Source organism: Lithobates pipiens, unplaced genomic scaffold, assembly GCF_037356315.1.
Source record: "Lithobates pipiens isolate NorthernLeopardFrog02 unplaced genomic scaffold, aLitPip1_a1.2 Scaffold_18, whole genome shotgun sequence".
Lineage (NCBI taxonomy): Eukaryota > Metazoa > Chordata > Amphibia > Anura > Ranidae > Lithobates > Lithobates pipiens.
This window is the reverse complement of record NW_027507758.1, coordinates 522,772,198-522,792,322: the sequence shown is the minus strand read 5'-3', so window position 1 is coordinate 522,792,322 and position 20,125 is coordinate 522,772,198. Positions and strand designations below refer to the sequence as shown.

The 20,125-nt window shown below is 44.0% G+C and overlaps 1 long non-coding RNA gene across 1 annotated transcript; it reads left to right on the top strand.

The window, feature by feature from the left end:
• The first annotated feature begins 3,754 nt into the window (after nucleotides 1-3,754).
• On the top strand, nucleotides 3,755-19,763 carry LOC143990248 (uncharacterized). The gene is made up of 2 exons (XR_013277244.1): nucleotides 3,755-3,959; nucleotides 19,427-19,763. It is a non-coding gene; the product is annotated as an uncharacterized LOC143990248 (long non-coding RNA).
• The last annotated feature ends 362 nt before the right edge of the window (nucleotides 19,764-20,125 follow it).

Below are 20,125 nucleotides of genomic sequence, written 5' to 3'. Positions count from 1 at the left end.
AGATGGGGCACAGTGAGCCTACATTAGATGGGGCACAGTGAGCCTACATTAGATGGGGCACAGTGAGCCTACATTAGATGGGGCACAGTGAGCCTGCATTTGATGATCCTTTGAAATTGAATCATACTTGAATGCTTAATACCCTGTGATGGCTCCAGGGAGGACCCTGTGATGTGTGGTTCCATGGGCAGCACCCACATTACTAGGGAGTGACTTGGGAGGACTTAGGAATACTTTATTATATGCAACACTAATTAGCGCCAAGACAGAATTCAGTATAGGGCTGGTAAAAAAAAATGCTCCCAAAATCGAATTTACTATAGCTCCCTGAAAACAAATAGCGCCCAAACGCTTACTCTGCTAAAACCTGGAGTAGTGCACATGAAAATAATGTTTAGAGCATGATATAATTGCCTGAATGGTACTGAAATATGCAGTATATTGTTTAATGATAATCTGCTTTTAAACTGTGTGAAAATTATTTCTGCACTGAAATATCTTTAAAATTCTGAAAGGAGATAAATTCCCCATCTGTACATCTAGGTGCCAACACAACTGAGCATGCTCAGACCTGCACACAGCTCTCATTTTAGCTCCCATGGCTTTTTACAAGGCGCTAAAGTAAATACCAAAATTAGCACTGGGCTAAATTGCGTTTTTGAGAATGAAAATATGTGCTATTATAGTTCAGTGCAAGTTTCAGCCATTGATTCTAATGGTACAATTGTAACTTCCCCAAATACCTTTAAAATGGTTGTAAAGGTAGAAGTTTTTTCACATTAAAGCGGGAGTCCGCCGGGAGTTCCGCCGTTTTTTTTTTTAAAGCCAGCAGCTACAAATACTGCAGCTGCTGACTTTTAAAATAGTGACACTTACCCGCCCAGCGCGCCCGCGATGTCGGCACCCGAAGCCGATCTCTCGATCGTCTCTCGGGTGCTGCCGCCGCCATCTTGGGTATGGGAATCAGGAAGTGGAGCCTTTCGGCTTCATTTCCCGGTTCCCTACTGCGCATGCGCGAGTCGCGCTGCGCAATAAGGATGGTCCCCGCTGTCTCTGGGATCCGTGTGTTTCCCAGCAGGCAGCGGGGGGACTTTCGGGAAAGGGCATAGATTCTGCGGAAAGGGGCGTACCTTCTGCAGAATCTACGCCGGAAGTGGGTGCAGATACCTGTACTGTACAGGTACCTGCACCCCCCTCCCCCCTGAAAAGGTGCCAATTGTGGCGCCGGAGGGGGGGAGGATTCCAATGAGCGGAAGGTCCACTTTAGGGTGGACCTCCGCTTTAATGAATTCCCATGATACAACTGGCGGCTACGGCTGCCAGCTGTATCACGGGACCTGCCCGCAAGCATTCCACACCATGCGAGGGAGCTTGTATGAAGTTGTGGAGTCCTTGCGGGAGGGAGCCGAGACAGCCACTGAGGGACCCCAGAAGAGCAGGTTCTGGGCCACTTTGTGCAAAACGAGCTGCACAGTGGAGGCAAGTATAACATGTTTGTTATTTTTAAAAAAAATGCCTTTAGTGATCCTTTAATGTTGAGATGAAATGTATGTTTCTCTGAAATAAATGTTCCTTGCAACAATGTTGCTGCTTCGTTTTTTCTCATCCATTTTGTTTTTAAGAATGCCAGAATGTGGAATGTTTTGATAAAATATATTTTTCACTGTCACTTTCACTTGTCTCACTCCATCTCACAACAATCTTTACCTAAACCACAAACAATACCATTGCTGATGCAAATTTAAAATGGGTCACAATTTTGTGTTTTTTTATTATTTCCAAATAATCATAATTTGAGCCCAAAAAATGTGATATATATACCAACATCAGAAATCAAAATGGACTTCCCAAAAATTAGAGGGTAACATCACTACTCTACACTCACCTACCAAATATCACAGAATAAATCAAGAAGAATAACACTTGAGTAATGTAATTCCACCACCTATATGTCCAAAGAAGTGCAGTATATGTGTACAGTAAAACCTTGGTTTGAGAGCCTTTTGCAAGACAAGCAAAATTTTTAAATACATTTTGACTTGATATACAAGTAGCGTCATGTCACACCTGAGTATAAAAGAGAAGCGAGGTGCCTGTAAGTGTAGCAATATGGTTACATTTAATGAAGGTACAACATTTAGAAACATATTGCTACACTTAGAGGCACCTCTCTTCTCTTTTATACTCCATAGCTCCTACTGGATTTTGCTTCTAATCCCCTTGTGGAGGCTTCTATTTGTGGATGGACATTTTCTGGTTACACAACTTGGTCACATTGCTATTATCTTTTTATATGGACTATAAACTGAAGGACCTATGAACAAATGGTTTTGGAATGAATAATTTGAGTTTCCATGATTTCTTATGGGGAAATTGCGCTTTGATATACAAGTGCTTTGGATTACAAGCATGTTTCTGGAACAAATTATGCTTGCAATCCAAGGTTTTACTGTATATATGTGTAGGAGGTTTCTATACATGGTGGCTCTGTGGCTTAGAGGTTATAACTTCTGCTTAGCATCACTGAGGGCGTGGGTTTGAATCCCAATCATGCTGTTTCATGTAGAGAAGTTGTCTCATCTCCCTATGTTGTTAAACATAACTCCTGAATCAGGTCCTAAAGCTATGTCTAAATGTAGTATTTATGTGTAGGAGGGTTCCACCACCATTGTAAATCTTTCCAGATACACTATCTAGCCAAAAGTATTGGGGCACCTGCCCTTACACACACACTCATGAACTTTAAGGACAACCCAGTCTTAGTCCATAGGGTTAAATTTTGATTTGGCCCACCCTTTGCAGCTATAACAGCTAACAAAAGGAGGTCAGAGGCTGTGGGGGGGGGGGACAGGAGGTCAGAGGCTGTGGGGGGACACAGGAGGTCAGAGGCTGCGGGGGGACACAGGAGGTCAGAGGCTGCGGGGGGACACAGGAGGTCAGAGGCTGCGGGGGGACACAGGAGGTCAGAGGCTGCGGGGGGACACAGGAGGTCAGAGGCTGCGGGGGGACACAGGAGGTCAGAGGCTGCGGGGGGGACACAGGAGGTCAGAGGCTGCGGGGGGGACACAGGAGGTCAGAGGCTGCGGGGGGGACACAGGAGGTCAGAGGCTGCGGGGGGACACAGGAGGTCAGAGGCTGCGGGGGGACAGGAAGTCAAAGGCTGCAGAGGTGACGTAGGAAGAGGCACAGCACACACCTTTACTTTTAAAAATGGCACCGCTTGGCGCCATCGTGTCCCTGCGCATGCACACGCCTTTCTGAAAATTGCTGAGCGTGTACGGACTTCGGAACAGCGCTGGCACCTGCGCAGTTGCATGTTAGCCCGGCATGGCCCTGCAGCCATATTTTCTTCAGGTGCCGCTGCCCTCACAGCATCGGCGGCCCCAGGGGCAGCTAGGCAGCTAGTCCAGTTTTCGGCAAGACACCGGCCCTGAGCAGATTTTGGCGCTAGACCTAAAGGTCACATGTAATTGTGGTGAGACACCAGAAAAAATACCATATATAAGTGAATCCCTTTATATATGCAACCCTATGTGAAAGGGGTAACCTTAGCGTGATAGCATTAAATTTAGTGTAAATTATGCATATAGTACCATGTACCGCCTTATTAGTGATTTGGTGACCAATCAAAAGGTAAAAAAATATTTTTAAATAATTTCTAAATATAGCGTGTATCACTTCCTGGTTGGAGTTACAGTCACCTAGGCAACCGCCACAGTGAGGCTCGACACGCATGAGTTCCGCCAGCTGTTGATGAGGTCACACGTGTGTGCTCTGTCCTCGTGCAGTAGGATTTACCCCTTTCCTATGCTGGACTGGTGTGTGGAGGGCAGATAGAAGCGGAACCGAGCCCGGGACTACAGAGAACGCATCTCCCAGGATGACGCCAGCTAATGCCAGAGCAGCACAGTGGCTCATACTGTGGAGGCTTATCCACCCCAACTGGGGTAAGATTTCTGGTGAGGGCAATCGTATTACTAAGCACTGAGACGCGCACCGGGAGAAATTTGTTCTACTGAGAAAAATTAAGGATTCCTACACTAGTCACCTCTCTTTATTTCTACATGGGACTTTTATCAATTGTCATCTTTTATTAATTGTCACTTTTTATACATATATTTATTTGTTTATTCAGGCATCTGCACTGGAGTATAATTTTGGTTATATATTTCCATAGGGATTTTTTGCATGAACTTCATATACACTGGTGTTTTAGGCACGAATAGTAGTTTCGTGACCGTGATTAAATAAAAAAAATAAAAAATAAAAAAAATAAATAAAATTTATATATATTTTGGTTGATTTAAATTAACCACACTTTGGTTGATTTAAATTAAGGCAATTACAAATTAATACACGCTATAATTAGAAATTATTTAAAAATATTTTTTTACCTTTTGATTGGTCACCGAATCACTAATTAGTCGGTACACGGTACTATATGCATAATTTACACTAACTTTAATGCTATCACGCTAAGGTTACCCCTTTCACATAGGGTTGCATATATAAAGGAATTCACTTTTATATGGGATTTTTTCTGGTGTCTCACCACAATTACATGTGACCTTTAGGTATAGCGCCAAAATCTACTCCCCCCTTTATTCCATTTGCGTTACCCCCCCCCCCCCCCCCCAATTTTGGGAGGAGGTATTGAGTAGAGGCAGCTCATACCCATTTCCCTTTTTCCTGGTTTAGTCCATAGTGCAATCTCATTTTTTCTTTTTGCGGCCCTGAGCAGAGCCAAACTGCCCTTGGGGGGTCCCCCACATCGGCGGGGCCCTACGCAGCTGGTATAGTCAGCGTATAGGGTGGATCGGCTTTGTTGCTTGTGACACCAAGCATGGCTATGGATTTAGGGCTGGTTCAGACCACAAAGATGCAGACTACATGCGTATCATGCCCAGGGACTTGTACATTTAAAATTGTAGGGTTTACACTGCACAAGTACATATGCTTAGAAAACTGTTGCTTTGTGTATGTGCATACAAATGCCTTTTTTTAATATTCTGTTGGAATGCTTTGTAAGAATGACTATTAAGTATGTTTCTAAAAGCAGTAGAATCCACATGATCCATTAGTTGAAGAAATGATTAATATTGTTCTAATAAATTGGACTGAAAGTGCTAGTTGGTGTTTTAGTTGAAAAATCACAATATCCGTATTGCCTTCTGATATTGCTTATGTACTATGGATACTTGATGCAATTTGTATAACATGTTTACTCACTGGATGCAACTATTGTATATATTGAAAGAGCAATTTCTCAATAAAAAAAGTTTTGATCCAAAAAAGTATGTTTCTATAATCTTGCAGATAAAAATGTGATGTGTTGCCCGTCATACACTGAAAGTAAAGCTGTGTCCACTCTAATGCCCTTAACACACCTTCAGAATATCATGCGAAAACGGTCGTTCCAAGGAAGGATCGTACAATGTTCGGATCGTGTGTACACTACTTTCGACAGCCGATCACGACGGTTCATTCGATATTATTCGATCGGACATGCACGCAAATTTTCCTCGTACGATTCCAGATCGTGGGATTTTCGTTTACTCAGTATAGTTGTCGTCCAAAAATACAATACAAATATATTGCAACACATGACATCACTTCCGATATTTTTTTCTATCGTACGAGAATTTGTGACTTTATTTAGCTATTCAATTTCTACTTGCGATTATTAACCGAAAACGGTCATACAATCGGTCGTACGATATTCGTATCGTGTGTACGGGGCATAAGGTTTAGGCCAATTTTTAGATTGTATGCCCCTATGAGCAGGGCCCTTAAAACCCAACTGCTAATTGTTTTCCTAAATGTAGCACCATATATCTTGTAGAACATATATTTTTTTGGTTCATGCTAGAATTGGAGAATTGCAGGTAATGAGTTCAGCTGGTGGATAGGCAGTGTTGTATGTGTCAGCCCTGGATCACATTGGTGCGATTTGACATGTCAAATCACATGCCAAATCAACAGCAATTGCACCGTCCTAATCAGTGTGGTACCGCAATTTCCAAAAGTCGTTTCTGTACTACTTTTGGCAACTTCAGGGTGTGATTTCCATTGATATTCCAGAAATCCCCCCCCCCCCCCCGCACGATTTCCTCCCGCTGTCAGTGTGAACCAGGGCTCAAATTGGGCCTTTGTCATTGTAATTCACCTGCTGCAATACCAGGGACACCATTTCTTATCAAATTCCCTAAGACCCCTTTCACACCACACCGTCCTTTGCGTCGGCGGTAAAACGCTGCTATTTTTAGCGGCGTTTTACCGCCGGATTTGCGGCGCATTTCGGCCGCTAGCGGGCGCTTTTACCCCCGCTAGCGGCCGCGAAAGGGTTAAAACCGCCGGCAATATGCCGCAATAGCAGCGTTTTGCCGGCGGCATTACAGCTTTGCCCCATTGATTTCAATGGGGAACAGCGGTGGAGGAGCGGTAAACACACTGCTCCTTCACCGCTCCAAAGAAGCTGCTGGCAGGACTTTTTTCTGATGTCCTGCCAGTCCTCGGGGCTTTCACACTACACACAATGGTGCAGCTTCTTTAGGGCGGATTGCAGGCGCTATTTCTAATGCTATAGCGCCTGCAAAACGCCCTGGTGTGAAAGGGGTGTTAAGTTTGCCTTCATATATCCTTATATGTAGAAATACAGATTTGCATATCTGCAAATAAACGAAAATAAAAAAATACTAATCATGGTTGCGATCAAATATTCGCAGCTGCAATCAAAAGAGCATGGTTTCACCTTCTGACCCGGAAGTGCCTGTGCTGGTCAGGATCTCCATCTAAGTGGACATGGCGAGGTCTCTCTTTAGCAAACAGGAGATGCTGCTGATTTGCCGGGTAAATGTAGGATATGTACTTGTGCTTACTCAATGTGGGGGTGGATGTGGTAGTTAGACTTGGTGTGGGTGGGGTTCATTGATTTGTTTGGCACATTTGCTTCCAGCCCATGTGCACACATCACTTCCTGCATTTGTTCTGCTGATGTAAATCAGTAAGGACTATACAAATATAAATGAGAGCTCCTTTTCTTAAAATTATATATACATGGGTGACTTTTCTTAAAATTATAAATACATGGGTGACTTTTCCAGCAAATTTGGACCTCAGAGTTGTATGACAAGTTGTACCCCATGATTCTCAATGATAACCATTCATATTTGTGCAACTTCAAGTCGCACCAACTTCAAAGTAGTCTACGTACTACTTTGGTGTGACTTTCATGCGACTTGAGGTACATAGGTCGCTATATTACACAGGCATTCACAGAAGTTGAGGCCAAGTTGCAGCGGCAAAGTGGCAACAAAATAGTGTGACTTTCAGGTTGCAGCAATGTGAATGAGATTCATGGATTACACCTTTGAATTTGAACCCCTATTGTGCATCCTGAAAGTGGGGCAGATTCGTCCCTGCACTACCTTGGTTTGACTTTGATGCATTTTGAGGTCCACATACCACAAGATTACACAGGCATTGCTTCAAGTCACAGCAAAGCTGTGCAATTTTAAGGTCGCACAAGTGCAAATGGGGCCTAATTCAAAGGTGTTATCAATTATACTCATTAGGTTACTTTCACACTTGGGTGAGTTTTCATGCAGCTTTGGACCTCAGAGTCGCATGAAAAGTTGCCCCCCCCCCCTAGGATTTCCATTCATATCTATGCAACTTCACCCATGTTCACGTAGCTGTGAATTGACATGTCAAATTCCAGTGCAAATCAGCGCCTATTGACGGCAATGGAACTGTCTGAATTGGTGCAATGCCGCACAGATTCCCAAAAGTAGTTCCTTTACTACTTTTGGAGGCTTCAGGGGGCGATTTCTTACCTCCCAACTTTTTGAGATGGGTATAGGGGACACCTATTAGAAAAAGTATGTAGGCATAGGACACACCCCCTTAACCACTTGCTTACTTGGCACTTAAACACCCCTCCTGTCCAGACCAATTTTCAGCTTTTGGCGCTGATGCACTTTGAATGACAATTGTGCAATCATACAACACTGTACTCAAATGATTTTTATTTTTTTTTACCCACAAATAGAGCTTTATTTTGGTGGTATTTGATCACCTCTGCGGTTTTTATCTTTTGTTAAAATTTTTTTAAAAGACCGAATTTTTTAAAATATTTTTTATATTTTGTTATAAAATTTTGCACACAGGTAATTTTTCTCCTTCATTGATGTACGCTGATGAGGTGGCACTGATGAGCACCGATAGGTGGCAGTGATGGGCACTGATGGGTGGCAGTCATGGGCACTGATGGGTGGCAATAACGGCCACTAATCAGCACTGGTTGGTTACACTGATAGGCAGCACTGCTAGGTGGCACTGATTGTCACGACTGGTGGGCATTGATAGGTGGCACTGGTGGGCACTGTCAGGGGGTACTGGTGGCACAGATGAGGCAGAATTGCCTCTTCCTCTTCTGGACCGATGTCCCAAGCCGGTGATCTTTTTTTTTTCTCCTCACGCTGTCAACGTGAGGAGAAAAAAAAGATTATCAAGCTTTTGTTTACATCATGTGATCAGCTGTCATTGGCTGAGAGCTGATCACATGGTAAGGGGTCGGGATTGGCTCCTTACTCAGATCTGTGATCACCCGAGTCTCAGTGACTCGATCACAGCGCGCGCCCCGCAGGGAGAGCTGGGGGAGGCCGTCATTTTCCTTTCGGAAATTCAGGTCTGCGTTATAGCCAAATGACGACCACAGCACGGACCTGAATTTCCGGGAGGCCGTCATATGAAGGCTTTCCCTTTGTACGCACCCAGCGCTCCCTGCAGAGCCAAGAGGTTAAAGAAAAAAAATGATTAGTTAAACCCCCAAGTGCTTTTATTTACCAATAATATTCCTTTAGATTGGCTCTGGAAATTTACAAACAAAGCAATTTAGAAATTAGATAAAAGGGTTAGCGCTGGGAAACCCCTTTTGAAAGGTAAAAAGTGCATTTTATATACAAGTATATAGATAAGACCACAATGAGGGACAAATGAGGAGGAAAGAGGGACTGAGGGACTTTGTTCCAATTCAGGGACAGTTGGGTCTATGCGATTTCACTAGACATCTGTGCAGAAAAGTGCACTGATGTCTCTGAAATTGCTCACAAAGTCGGGCTGAGGCCCCTTTCCCACTTGTGTGTCTTTTCCTGCGACTTTGGACATCAGAGTCACATGACAAGTCATATCCCATGATTTTCAATGAGTACCATTCATATCTGTGTGACTTCAAGTCACACTGACTTCAAAGCAGTCCCTGTACTACTTTGGTGTGAGTCCATAGACCTCAAGTTTACACAGGCATTCCCTGAAATCGCAGCAAAATGTGTGTGCCTCTAACAGAACTTACCGTAGCACTGCAGCAGCTCCTCTCAGGGCTGCGGCGACCTCCGCTCCAGCGCGTGTCTCCTCTGCTCCTCTTCCTAAGCGCCAGGCATCCAATAAGGTTGCCCGATACTTTGGCCAATCAGGAAGCAGGTCTGACCCTCTGCCTCCTGATTGTCGGCGAGGAAGGTTAGTGTGAAAATAGCGAAAATATAGTTGCTATCGTCATACAATTGGGTGGGATCAGGGTGCACTCTCTATTTTGAAGCCAATTAGAGCCTCTGGCTCTAATCAGGTGCTTCAAAAAGTACCACCCCCTCCCACCCCACCATAGGAATCCATACAGCCGGTGTCCTGAAAGGATGGTTGAAGGGCCGCCACTGATAATGGTGTGGAATTCCAAACACCACACACTAGTTAACAGGCAGTTTACATTTCTGTGTTTATTTTAATGCGCTTGTGCACTAAAAAAATAAACACAGCTGGTGGATGGTAGGTTGGCTGGGATTTGAACTCATACCATAAGTGCTGTGGAGACATCTGAGCAGACCACCAAGCCATTGTGCTAAGTATGCTGGTACTTGCATAATAGTGTATTATGATTAAAGAATGAACATAAATAATTACCGCTTTATAGTCACCTAAAGAAAAAAAAATGAAAAAAAAACAACATACAACAAATAGGTAACCTAAATGTTCAATACATTTAACTTTACAGAATAGCAGACATTACTCTGTAATAATCATTCATAACTGCATTCGTTAGCAAAAGAAGGAAAAAAAATAGGAATACTAATTGCAATAAACATCAATAGATGCACACGAGGTAGAGCACATCTCACAAAAAAATGTTTCTTTCACATACATGGATCATGGTTGCAATACAGTGCTTTCTGGCGCTATAGTAAATGACCCCCCAGGGATTCTTTCGAATAACCAAATTTTTATCTACATTTAAGTAGATGTTTAAAATATATTTTTAAATATTTGAAAAAAAAATGTTTTTTTTAATTAAAAAATATAGTTTTTCCCTCTGTCCCTGCTAGTAATATTTTATATCACTTTTTATTCAAAAAAGACGTGAGGGAAATCACAATAGGAACAGAAACAACAATAAAAATGTGACAGAGGCTCTAAACTTTCCATATTCTATTCAAAACAAAAAGTTTGGTCTAGAGTTGGGCTACTACCCAACTTTTTTTGTTTTTAAGTGCTGCAAGAACTGAGACGGGGCTTTGTACGCTGCAGCTCTTGAATGATTTCTCTGACCCTAGAAGAGGAATTTCCTCCCACCTCCTAGTTATGCTCCAAGCTAAACTCCCCGTTTATAACATACATTCTTAAAATATAGTTATGTGCGTTAAACAGAAAACACCTAAAAGCAAAACAACAAAAAAAAAGAAAAAAAGTCCTTCCCAAACTAACATAAAATTAGAGTTGCGCGTGTTTCCATATATTTATGCCTCAGAATAAATTTTTTAGGAGTTGTTGCCCTACCATGTATTGAAAAAATATACATGTGGGCAGGGCTACATATGGGGACCCTCGCTAATGCGCTTGCTAATGCTCTGGGAACACGGGCATGGGGCCACAATAATACAGAGATCAGCATTAAGGTGGCACCCCAACTCAAAAGCTAGCCATTAGCCTTTGCACAGTTCCACTTGTTAGGCTCAGACACTTAATGGTTAAGCGCTTTTTTACATGTCGCTGTACACTTACTCTCACGAATGCAGAAGTTCTGAGGGGACACTGTGTCCTGATCAGCAACACGGCCATATCTTGTCACCTCACTCCCAGTGATAATGAGAGTTCCTGCCTCTTAGCACAGAACTCAGTTGTAACCTAACCAGGGCTGGACTGGGAGAAAAATTTGGCCCTGGACTTCATCCAGACCGGCCCACTTTAATTTTGCAAACAAGCACAAAAACAGTATATAAAATTATATGTAATTGTGCAAAAAAAAAAAACATAAGTAGCATAACATAAGGAGTCCTCACTAACCTCTTTTATTATTTCACTTATTCTCCTCCGTATTTTTTCTCAACTTTCTCACATCACTGCATGAAGTTGAGGGCGAGCCGCGCAGCCATTACTTTGTCACTGAAACCGGCCCACTGAGCCATCGGCCCACCGGGAAACTCCCTGTAGTCCCAATGGCCAGTACATGCCTGAACCTAACAAGCTTTTCACTTGTCTTAGATCTACTTTCCTCTCTCTTGGTTTCGTACCCTCCGGTTCGGTTCGGTACCGGGGCCCCCTGTGCCATAATATCAGTCCCATGTATAGGGTACTGATTGTTAGTGAGGTTGGCCAATGGCAGTTACCAACCACCCACTGGCAGGTTGCTATCACATTCCCACCACTGCGGTGGTTACCTGTGGCAGCGGCAATATAGTGGCATCTCCTGCCATTTTTTCTGCCTGTTGCATGGTGGGCTTCTTACATCTCCTCTTCATCCCCTTTGTGCAAGCCCTGTTCATGATATACCCTGAATGCACCCTTTTGTGAAGGAACTTTAGACCAGGCACTGAAACATTTAAGAAACGTTTATTAAAGAGCTCTTGCAGATACAGTCAATACAAAAGTCTCTCACAGATATCTTGCAGCATAAACATCTTCTTCCTACCCCAGAATGCTAGTTCATACCACTCCAAAGACAGTCCACTTGATCTTTGGTGGGACCCCACTTGGGTGCCCAAGGGGGAGTTCTCCTTAGAGGTGACAGCTACATCAGTCCATAGCCCAGCTTACTCTCCTTCCCATGTGCTCCGGACCCTCAGAGCAGAGCCCTCCCCTTTTTTATAGGTAGAGGGCAGAGCCCAGAAAGACCGGAAAATGCAAAGCCTGTGCTAACCCCTTACTGACTCAGTTTTTTTCTTACTTTTTAATTTTGCCCCACATTGTAAGCACCTGCTTACATACATAACAATAAAGAGAGCCTGTCATCAATTACCGTTTTATGACATTTTCTTGAAAAATACCACTTGCATTCTGCTCTGTTGCATCTTGATTGATTGTCATTCAATAATCTAGGCCCCACAATGTTAGGAGCCTTGTTGTATGATCTCATGGCTTTGTTCCATGGGCTCCAAGGGAAATTCCACAATATCAGAAGAAATACCTAGAGCATCTGATGTCATTGGGGGCAAGAGAAAATCTAGGTGACACAAGAAAGTTTTGGAAAGAGGTTCAGGTTTCAGCAAGATAAAGCACTATTAAGAATCACATTAGAGCATGCAGCATTAGTTAATCCTTATTTATAATACCAAATGTTTCTTAGCAGAAATGTATGTGAGCGATGGCAAACAGCCTACAATGGGTGTTTGCAAAAACACAGCTTTTGTATCACAAACAGGCACAGATCACCAAAAACAAGACTAGAATTGCCTGATGCTCTACATGAAAGGGTCCCCAAACTTTCTAAACAAAGAGCCATTTAATTGTCTTTCAACCTTTAAAGGGGTTGTAAACCCTCATGGTATTTCACCTTAATGCATTCTATGTATTAACATGAAAAACTTTCTGTGGTGCTGCAGCCCCCCTGAGCCCCGGTTTTACTTACCTGACACTGATCCTTCTTCGGCTGGGAACAAGCACGCCAGCCCTAGCTGGTACCTCGTGTCCTGATTGGATAGATTGGTAGCAGCACAGCCATTGTCTCCTGCAGCTGTCAATCAATTCCAATGACGTGGTACCGGGGGGGTGGGGCCGAGTCCTGCATCAAGGAGAGCACTTCTCCTCCAATGTGAACACTAGATGCGGGGAGGAGCCAGGAGTGCCGCTGAGGGACCCCAGAAGAGGATGATTGGGGCTACTCTGTGCAAAAACAAACTGCACAGTGGAGGTAAGTATGACATGTTTGTTTTTTAAAAAACAAAACAAAAACAAGGGTTTACAAGCCCTGTGGGAAGTCAGAGAAGGAAATTACCTGGCTTTACTAGGAGTAACCAATCCCTGATCTTTGGAATTAGGGGAGGAATAGTACCCCATTGTTGGTGTCGGTGGAAGGAATAGTGCCCCATCATTGGTGTCAGTAGGGGGAATAGTGCCCCATCATTGGTGTCAGTGGAAGAAATAGTGACCCATTATTGGTGTCAGTGGGAGGAATAATGGCCAACCATTAGTGTCAGTGGGAGGAATTGTGGCCCAATGTTGGTGTCAGTGGGAGAAATTCTGCCCCACCATTGATGCCAGTGGGAGGAATAGTGGCCTGTCTTTGGTGTAATTAGGAGGAACTGTGCCCAATCTTTGGTGTTAATTGGAGGAATGGTGCCCCATGGTTGCTTTCATTAGAAGGAATTGTGTCTCAACACTGGTGTCAGTGAGAGAAATTGTACCCCACTATTGGTGTCACTGGAAGAAATTGTGCCTCGTTGTAGGTGTCAGTGAGAGAAATAGTACCCCGTTGTTGATGGAGGAATAGTGTCCCATTGTTGAAGCCATTGCGTGGAATTGTATTCTATTATTTGTTTAAATAGTGGGAATTGTGTCCCATCGTTGGTGTCAATAGCAGGAATGATGTCCTATTGTTGGAGTCAGTGGATGTAATAGTGCCCCAAGGCTCAGATAAAAGCAAGCAAAGGGCCTCATCCTGCCCTAGAGCCACAGTTTGGAGACCACTGCTCTACATTTATGTTTATATAAAAAAGCAGTAGACTTTTCTGCTTGTATGCATTTCAAGGCTTTATTTTATTTTTGAAATTGTATGTATAGACAGTTGCCCCTACTGAAAGATTTACCCTCACCTCTGGTTCTAGTAGTGTGACGGAATGTCCCCCACACTCCGCTTGAGTGCTTCCGTCAGTATACCGTTTCCTAAGTCCTGGAACACGAGTCCAATGGATCTGGCTTTAGGAACCCCCAAGAACTAGACAACACCAGTCTTGGAGTACACCAGGAATAATCTCCTTTTATTTGAGGTGTCCCACCAATATATACAGTAGGATGACTAAAACCTAACCTAATTAGCATGAGCTAATTATCTAATCATTAACCCAGACTAGTTGTCTGAGAGATAGGACTTTTCAGGGTACGTCTCCTAGCTCACTGACTGACTATTCAATACACATTAGCATATTACCATAAACATCAACACAGGGTTAATTAGCACAAACAACAATGTGTGGAATACTCTTACAAGCCAGACTAGACTCATTTACACAACAGACAGGTGGCTGGAGTTGATGACATTAGCATCTAACAGTTTGTTTCCCAACAGTGTGATTCAGTCTATTGCTAATATGGCATACACATATCAAGAGTCTCTGTGTCTTGGGGGGGACATGGATCTGAATCCAAGTAACACCTCAGGGGTTCCCAGGCATACAGCTCACAAAGAGCACTGTTCCCCCAAATGCCTGGGCCCATAATCGCAAGGCAAGAGGCTCACATTCAGTCCCCTCCAACAGCTAGGGCTATCACAAGTAGTAACTCTGGTTTTATTTCCCACCATTTTCTGTGTTGGTGACAATGGTTACCAGCACAAATACAGGGGGTGAATCTACCCAGGACGTAGGTGGCATTAAAAACTTGACAAGGGGTCTAACCCTTCCTTAATGCAAATGTTTTTAATCTATCAGAAAGCCTCTACATATTTAATGTACAGCTATACACCAAAAAGATAAGCTTACTTTTCTAAGAACCTGCCAGCCCCCCTCTCTAATCCCCCTATTGGACTAAACTGACCGCCCTACGCCCATTTACTTACCTTCCTCGATAGCAGAGGCCTCTCACTCTACATTCAGCTAGTAAAAATGTAGTGCTGGGCTTGCTGCATCTGAAAATCAATGTGGAACTACACTACAGCTGAGCACTACAAAGTAAAAATGCTAGGTAATTCATTTTTTTATATTCAAAGCAAACTAGCCCATCCATCCAAGTCTCCATACTTTATTTTGCTGAGAAATCACATTGATAAACACTCTCCTAGCATTTATGGTCATAGCCATCTTGAATAAGGATAGAAGATTCATGGAGCATTTACTTCATGGAATCCATCTGGCCTTAGCTCAGGCATGCAGACAGGAGGATGTGCTTAGCTGAGAAAAGCCCTCCTCATCCTCCAAAGACTTATGGGTTGGTATGACATAATTTGCCTAGGCCAGAAACCAGGAACTGAAGAAATGTAAAAGAATATTTTAAAACTAAAAAATATAATATATATTCTAATCTATTTACTACTGCTAGCAGCATAAGGATTAAAAATAATCAGTGTTCATTGAAAGTGTGAAGTTCCGCTTTAAAAGAGATTGCTCAGTTCTCAAAGCTCCATGAACAGAGAGCTGGGGACTGTCTGCTCTGACCCCCCCCCCCCCTCAGCTCACTGAAGTGCCGGGCTGTGGAGGGGGCAGGTTTGGCTGGCTCAATCTACGAGCCTGAGCCAGGTGGCGGCCCAAAGTTGTGGGAGAATCCCAACATTGTCGCAATCTTTCCCCAGCCTGGACCGGCTCAGTGACGTCAGCAGGCTTCAGCCCACTGTCTGCTGAAAATGGGTTACAGGAGTGCAGAATGAACTGCACTCCTGTGATCCACAGGAGAAGTACAGCCAAATGAGCTTTAGCTGCACTTCTCCTTTAATGTCCCATAGATATGAATAGACTGTTGCTCATGCAGTACTGTAACATCTGATTGCAGTCTATGGGCCTTTAGTGTGCACATACAGACGGCCTAGCACTAGAATTTTGTTGGCTGGGTTATAGACCTATGCTACCAAGGAGGTAAGTAGGCACTTGGTGGGGGAAGGCGATGGTCGGCTTTACCTAGGTATAGGAGCCAGTGAGGAAGGCCGAAGGGAAGGTTATAAAAATACTGAACTTCTCCAAGAGTATTAAAGTGTTAGTAAAATAATTTTGTTAAAGCAGATGTATACTTGCATTAAAAAAAAAAGATACCTGTAAGGCAAAGGCAAAAATTAGCTAGTATGCACCACCTGCGCCGCTGACGTCAGAGGCTGCATGCAAAGTGAATATCTCCTAAACCATACAGACTTACCTGTAGGTAAAAATATAAAAAAAAGAGTATACAACCACTTTAAGTTGTTCATACAGATACATACAGGTACTTGTAATTACATGAATATCTCCTAAACTTGCGGTGTTTAGAAGATATTTGCATTGCATGCAGCTGTAGAAGTCACCGGCGCATGTGCTCTGAAAGTCCGGCATACTGTGCTGGACCTTGAGAGCTCCATGCCGCAGCCAAGGACTCCCATGTATGCATTAGCGCTGCCCCGGCCACTTATACATCTGGACCTGCAAACCTGGAAGGAAGACAGGTGAAGATGGAAGCCCTGTCAGCGATGACAGCACACTACTGGAGGGCTTTGTTAGAAGGTAAGTATTTCATAATGTGCTAGTATGCGATGCAGTGGCAGCTGGTGCTCAAAATTTTTTTGGGGGGCACAAACAAACTGAAAAATACAGTGCAGCCACTGTGCCCACAAACCCGCCCACTTGCGGCTTTGGCAGCCCCCAGCCCCCCCCTCGTGTGCGGCTCTGGCAGCACCGAACCCCCCCCCCCCATGCGCGGCTCTGGCAGAGGGGACTTACCACAGAAACTCCTCCAGTGTGTCTCCTTCGCTCTTCTTCATAAGCGCCAGGCATCCAATATGGTGGCCTGGCGCTTTGGCCATTCAGGAAACAGGTCTGCCGCCCTGCCTCCTGATTGGCGGGGAGGAAGGTTAGTGTGAAAATAGTGAAAATTAATTCGCTATCGTCACACGGTTGGGTGGGATCAGGGCGCACTCTCTGCGCCCTGAGCCCATCCTATTTTTAAGGCTCTAATCAATTGCTTCAAAAAGTACCACGCCACCATAGGAATCCATGCATCCAGCTTCCTGAAAGGGCCTGGGCGCATGGATGGTGGGACAACGCCCATTCACCCACAGAGCACGGGTCACCTCAGATGTGATGCATACTAGCACATTATGCCATTGACTTGCAGGGGATTTTTTTTCTAAATGCTGCGGTTTACTACTGCTTTAAAGAAAAAAATGATGGGAATGTGATGGGATATCACAAGGTATGCCCCTAATTATGAAACTCAGCTTACAGCCCAACTCAGAACTTTTCCCTAAAGCCATTGACAGGTATTTAGAAATATGTGATTTCCTTTTATAGTATTTTAGAGAAGATCCCATGCAGAACCATTATGCCGCCTACCCACGACCGGACTTTCCGGCAGAAAAGGTCCGACGGACTTTCGGCGGAATTCCAATGGACTTCCGCACGAATGGACTTGGCCACACACAAACTGACTAAGTCCATTTGAAAGTCTGTTCATTTTGAACGTGATGACGTACGACGGGACTAAAAAAGGAAGTTCAATACCCAGTAGCCAATAGCTTTCCTTGCATTGTATTAGGTCCGTCGGACCAGCACACAGACAAACGGTTTTCCCAATAGGAATTGAGTCCATCGGACAGATTTGAAACATGTTCTATTTCTAGGTCTGTCTGATTTTTATTTTTTTTGAAAACTGATCAGTTTAGCCCGCACAGGATCGGAATGTCCAATAGACTAATTCCGTCGGACCTAGTCTGCCGGATAGTCCGGGCGTGTGTGCACGGCATTAGACTGCAGATCTGAGATTGGTGGGGCCACGTTCTAGAGACCGGCCTGAAATAACAGTCAGATGTATGTTTGTATATTTTTTTCTGTTGGCAGATTATCTAGGTAAAAGGTCACCATACTTTTGTATAACACACCCACTTATACAAGTCTATGGATTTCACACAAAGCTGGGAACACTTATTATTGAACCTGAACTAGACCAACATTTTTGAGCAAGAGGTTTACTTTGGTGGTGCTCGTTTTTTGTCAGAGTAATTTGCTAGCAAAGCTACTTTCTTTATATATATATATATGTAATATGCCTGCTATTGATACCTAACAGCGTACTGCAGTTCACAGTAATGCTAATCGCTTCTAGGAATGTGGCCAGACTTTCTGAGAATTTCTTTTATAGCCTTCGACTGTATACATTTTGTACATTGCACATGGCTTTGTTGTGATTTATTTATAGAGTTTAATGTAATCGACCTGCGAGTGTCTGCCACAACTAATAAGCACCGTCCTAAAGTACAATTAGGTTGATATAAATTAGAAAGTTATGGCATTTACATGTAGTGCTAAACCAGCCACCCACCCAGGAAGCAGGCCTAAGACCTATCACCCGATTGGCTGAAAGGATTAGCGATCCTATTGGATGCCTAGGGGGAGGGGAGGATATGTACAGCCCGTGATGGAGGAAAGGGTCACAGGAGCTGCTGCTGGATGCTCACTGCCCACTGTTCCATGTCTTCTGCCCAATGCCTCCTGCTTCATGCCTTCTGCTTGATGCCCGCTGCTCCATGCCTGGTGCCCGATGCCTGCTGCCTAGATGGGGTAAGTGCCCCCCCAAAAGTAAAACCACCAGCCGCCACTGCTCTGGACACTCTCTGCTAGACAGAGTAATAAGTTTGCCAAGGTAACTTAGAATCAGGTTCTAAACCACTAAAACTGAAATCAATACATGAATCAGCAAATCAGAAATAAACAGTGCACATAAACATTAACTGCAATATGAATAAAAATGCTACACTGGATTAGAGCGCACTAACGGATTGAAAAGGATATAGTGTGGCTTTCCCTGAGAGTTACTGCCTCAACTACATACAAGAGGCAAAGGTCTCTGGGTAGCATTTGTTAAGGGAAAATCCTTAATCTTGACTTTTCAGCTGGCTAAATGTTGGCCCAATAACCGTTGCCACACTTCTAGATAGTCAACAAGGCCTGCAGGCATTGTAGAGTTATAAAATAGCTGTTTAGGTTGTTCCTAAGGACTCAGTCTCTAGTAGTAGCAACAAGTAATGGCCACAAGGCCCTTTCACCAGACCCAGCGACATGGCAGCAGTGGTCCCTCTAATTTGGAGTCTGCTCACTCTGGGTTACCCAGGGCAACTCTGGTAGGCAGCACAGCAATGTATGTATCCTGGCAGTGGCTCTGTTCCTCCGCACTCGGGTCACAGCTCTATCCTGTCAGGGCTGGCTTAGCCCTTCCTTCTCTGGGCTGGCTGCTCAGCTGTCGGCTAATTGCCAGCTGTCATCTCTCTCCACAGTTACCAGCTGTTCCTGATCCTGCTCGTCTGACCTGCCTACTTAAAGCTGTCCAGCTCACTTCATCTCTGCCTTCGCCTTGATCACATTACAAGAAACCATCTCTTGTGTACCTGTTTAAAGACTGGCTTGCTGACATCCCTTCTGGCTCCTTATCCTGCTTGCTGTTCCTCCACTTGGATCCCTGACTTTTGGCCTGGCTGATTACCCCGATCTGGTTATTGAACTCGGGCCTGGTTGACTACTCTATCCTGTTACTGGACTCTGGCTATGCTTTGACTATGCTTACTCTATTTACCTTTTTATTTTTATTTAATAAACAAGTGTGATTTGATTGTACTTCTGTCTCGGTCTGATTCATGGTTTCTGAAATATCCTCTCTGGTTTTCCCACACTGTAGTGGCTGCCAGTGGCTCAGTCTCTCCCTCTAGGATATAAGCAGGGTTTAGCCAAACAAGCTGCTGATTAGGCTTGTGCTTTCAACTCACACTGGAATAAATACCAATGTAGGTCCAGTTCACTACTGGCTTGTTCACTTGGCTGCCAGTCAAGCCTTGATGAAGGGGGCACATAGAACCCAGAAACGTGACGGCTATTTCTTGATCTGTCCCGCTAACATTTTATGGAATAAAGTTATATCTGGACCTCTTAGCAGTGTTGTGGTGCTTAGATTTCAACCATTCTTACATTACATTATACTA